Raw genomic sequence first — 4,913 nt, forward strand, 5'->3', positions numbered from 1 at the left:
AGCTACTTCGTAGCATGCTAACTGTAGTTTTAAAGGGATTTTGTTAGCATTTTCACAACTGTGCCCCGGACCTAGTAGCTCACACTAGTTATATTTACTTCATTGACCAAAATGGAGAAATATATAAAAATGTTTCAAATAAAAAAGGGAGCAGACAGGTGCAAAGAATAAAGACATTACTTGTCAAATGGCAAACTCAAATCTCAATAAATAACACTGCTTACCAAAGACAAAAGTGGTGATGGCCAAATCTCCAGCTCGACTTTAAGTTCATAAAGGAATGATTAATAGGCTTATTTATTCAGGAGGGGTACAAGAAGATAATTATGAAGAGTGTCTGAGTAACCTGAAGACCTAACAAACCGGCACCATTAGGAGGGATTTAAAAGCACTCTGTGGTGATCCTAACCTTGTCGCAAGCTCGTAGTGTTTGTGCGTTCACAAACTCATATTGTACCGCTCCAGCTTCAACTGTTTGTGACCGAACCAAAAACAGTTTGGGCCAATCAGGTTGCAGTATTACGGTTTAAGGCGGGACATACCGCTCTGACGAAAGCAAGAGCTGCCAAGCCCACAGCCAAACCAACATGAATGTGGCGGCGCCACGTGTAGCTGCTGCTGTCACATCTGTTTTGTCAGAATCCACGATTTCATCTTTGATGGAAAAACAGCAAGAAGTACCTTGAGTAGCTTACCCTTCCTGTGGTTTCTCATGACGCCTGCTGCTTTTATTTTCATCTGATGCCGTGATTGGCTAAAACCAACCTTTGGTAGGTGGGCACTTGGGGTCGCTTTGCCCAATCAGCCTGAAAACATTCTGCTGAACACCCCTCCTTTCCACGAATGGATCTGACAGGTCTTTGACAATTTGCTGAATGGAGAGTGCTACACACTATCAGTCTGGCTTACCAGGTTATGGTGATCACATTCAACCTGTAATTCAGCTCTGAGACAAATGACAGCTGCTAACAAAAATGCATTAAATGCTGCCAGCATCCATTCAGATGTTGCTAGTTTTGCTCCCCTTCTGACCAGCATTGTTTATGTGATGTTTGCTGACACATGCCAGCTCATTCCTGGCAATTGCTCACCACAGATGCCTACTTTGTATCTATGAGCCATGCAGTGGCTTTGCCTGTGTCCCGTTCCTCTACGTTTTAAAAACCTGCACATTGGTTCAACTGCTCCACAGTAATGTACTTGTCAAAATGTAATTCTCAGTGATGTGACAGTTTCCATCAAATCTGTTTCTAGTTACTTTTCTCACACGTTGCTGGCACTAAAAAGTCATTTCAAACTAAGACTACACATGTAACAAAGGTTAAAGTACCAATATACAATCAGCTGGAATCTGCAGTCAGAAGCTTTATTCATTTGGTTCAAATACAGAGAGAATAAAAAGAGTTGTATCTTCTGTCTAATTATTTGGCACTAACTTGGATATCAGCACATGTTTTAGTAACAATATGTTATCACTAGAGCCATTCAAGATATTTCCATTAAAAAGTAGTTTGTTTTTTTTGTCAGTCCATTTTATGTTTATAATGAATTAGAGATTTCCAGATAGAGCCATTACATGCACTATGCAATCATCCATATATGGTCATACCTTGCCTTACTGTTTTAGCTAAGGCAAGTTTTAAAATCCCTTTTTATATGCTTTGTGATTTATTGATGTTTCATGCGTTGACGATTTTTAGGTTTTCAGGCTCTGAAACCAGCAACACTGCTTCATTCTCCATGCTTCAAACCATCGTGAATGTCTGGGTAACACAGCAAAGCAGAAAGGCAAAAAGAAAAAAGGCAACATTGTAAGAGGTAAAGCAGTTGTCTTTATTTAGGAGCATAATCTGCTAACAGCCTCATGCAGTTTATTTTTTTGTGAGCCAAACACTTCAGTCTGCCCTTGGACTGAGCGATGTCTGACGCTAAATCCCCCCCATTTATTTGCTGACAGAAGAAAAGAAAGTAAAAAATTTTTTTTGTTTTTTCTGTTCACCAATTTCTCCGATAATTATAGTTCTCTACAAAACGTTCCATTCCAATATGTGTTTTTTTTTTCTTCAAAAGAAAAATCAAACAGCATCTAACTATTTGAAGACGTACATTAAGAATGAACTATGTTCATCTACTGTATGTCTGTCACGTGTAGAAAACCCCACGGCATAGGTTCGGTCCTGGGATCAACATATACTAATGTTTAAAAGAGTTGTGAGTTCAAAACTGCAAGTCTTTTATTTTTCTTACATCATTTGGTTTCTGTGTCTTAAAGTCTTGTTAATGTGATGCCATAGAGAGTCCTGGAGTGACCAGAGTCCCATTTAATTATAAAGTTTAACCAAAGTGCTGCACAAAAAAAACATTAATAATAAACATAGAGATTTGTCTCTCCTCCACTTGTTGCCTGTAGGAACGCTGCACGGATGGCGGAAAAATGGCTACAATACATTTCCCCTCTTTACAGGAGAGATTAAACCAGCTGTCGGAAGATATTTCTGGTCCCAAAAGTGATGCTGTGGAACCTAAAGGGACCCCTCCCATCCCTCTTAAACAGGTAAGACTGTCTAAAGGTAAGGTAAGCAAGTTTATTTGTACGCCACCATGAGGAAATCACAGGAACATGAAGGAATAGGGGCCCTTTATATGTATACCTGCAAGGATTTTGTTATTAATATTGAATACTATTACTACTAATATTAATAATTATCATCATCATAATTTGGGTTTTCAAGCACTTGGACTTTTACTCATGCTCTGCTCTGGTTTTCGATGTATTTTTCATTTGAGATCATTAGGAAAAGCTCTGCTTCTGGTAATTAAGAGTTTCCTAGATCCAGAGACCTGTTTTCAAAAGGCATTAGTTGTGTTTTTCTTTCAATCTGCAAACCTCTACCAGGAAATTCTGAGGTGAGAAGGCAGAAAAGGTTGTTTTATTTTCAATATTTTATGAAGTTGTTGCTGCCGCTGCTGCAGAGAAAAACATCGAATCAAGAGATTAAATCCTCCTGAAGTTCTTTTGAAGTAAAATAAAACTGTTTTGATTTGTGTTTTCAGCAAGCCCATGTGAAGTCCTTTATGAACCCTTTCTTGGGTTTTAGACATCGCAACGTGTCTCCCGCTGTTCCTTTTAAGTGTAATTTATGATAATGCGACAAACAGAGGAAACAGCTATATTAAAACCTACGCAGGTATCATATTGTTCTCTGTGTTATGTACATAAAGCATTTTAATCCTTACCGTGCTAACAAACTGCTCAAATGAGCCCATCATTTCTCATTTGCTAAAGCCTGTTTATACCTGCAGAACCAGGTGGACAACTTCAAGCACCTGACATGATACAGTTGTATATTCCCAAAAGAAAGGTCTTTTTAGTAGATGAGAATTCCAACAGTCCATTAAAACTTTGGCTCAAATTGCATCAGCATATAACAGTTCATTTTTTTTTTTTGCTTGCGGCAGTGAATCATTTCAAAATGCCGTTTCTGATTTTTACGATCTAGAGGACATCCGGGTAATAACTCAGCTGCTAGAGGAGAGTAATTTCACCTATCTAACATATGTTCTGTGCATGAATTGGCCTAAATGCCACTGAAAAGTTCAGATTCTGACACGGAGCCTTTTTACGACACCTTCAGACCACAGATTACGGTGATCTGAAGTCTGAGCATAGCCTTGCTCTATTTGCTTGCTGTGCATTCCCAGCTGAATTGAGCCCAAACATCAGAGATCAGCCAAGATAGATGTTTGCGCTCGGTCTGAACAGGACAAAAACCTAAAGGTCAGGTTAGAAAGCGAGGCCCTGAAAGACCGCCATGCAGACACTGTTAGCCATATTTTACTCGGTACGTAAAATATGCAAGGTTTTGAATGCCACCAGCTTCGGAAGACTAAATATTTCATGCTTACTCCTTCACATTGCTGCAGCTTTTGCCTTTTTAGTTCACATAAAGAAACATAAATGTTGGCAGCTACAGGCTCTTTTGGCTCTTTCAAAAAAAAGGTAAAGTCTGGATATATATTTGTAACCACAGCAGAACCATGTTCAGTTCATTTAGGCCATCTAGAGTAATTCATTGATGTAATATCAAAACTGCCGAGGATTAAATCAAATTTTTTACTGATTTACTGAACCAGTAAAAATTTCAAGTGCCTCTGAAGCAAACTTATTCACAGTCCTTAAACTTTTTCACATTTTTTTTTTACATCAAAACCAAAAACCTCTATGAACATTATTTAGGTTTTATATTATAGTCCAACAAAAAAGTGGTATATACATTTAAATGTATATTTAAAATGATTTTATTTCTTACAAAAACCTAAATCTATAAAACGTGGCGCGCATTAGCCCTTTTCCACTTATCCTTCTAAATCAAATCCAGTACAACTGATCGTCTTCAATCCCTAACCCCAACACGATTTAGAAGTAACCTATTTAGTTATTAGAGTCCATCCATGTGTAATTTAATCCCGGTATAGGTTATCTGAAGACAATTGTTTGCATTGGATTTCATTTAAAGGCATTCTAGTACAGGGGGCTGGATGAAAACGCACCCTGTGATTTTTTCTAGATCTTTATTTGTGATGGAAAAAAAGAAAAGAAAATAATGTCTCATTTTTCTTTCATGCAGTTACACACTGCATTGTGTTCGGAAAGCACATAAAACCTAATTAAAATGTATTGAAGTTTGTGTTTTTTAATGTTACAAAATGTTAAGAAGTATAACCAAAAGTTGACTCAATTAAAGGGGAATTGAAAATGTTCCTTTAATCAGTCCTAAGCAGTAACTTCTCCAGCCATCAGCAGCCCACGAGCCACGCAGGCTCAAACCACTGTTAATTATTCCCCTCATCGTGGTGGAGAGACTGAAGCACAGAGGAAGCCAGAAAGGCAAACAGAAAAGGGACACGGAGAG

Source organism: Fundulus heteroclitus, chromosome 10, assembly GCF_011125445.2.
Source record: "Fundulus heteroclitus isolate FHET01 chromosome 10, MU-UCD_Fhet_4.1, whole genome shotgun sequence".
NCBI lineage: Eukaryota > Metazoa > Chordata > Actinopteri > Cyprinodontiformes > Fundulidae > Fundulus > Fundulus heteroclitus.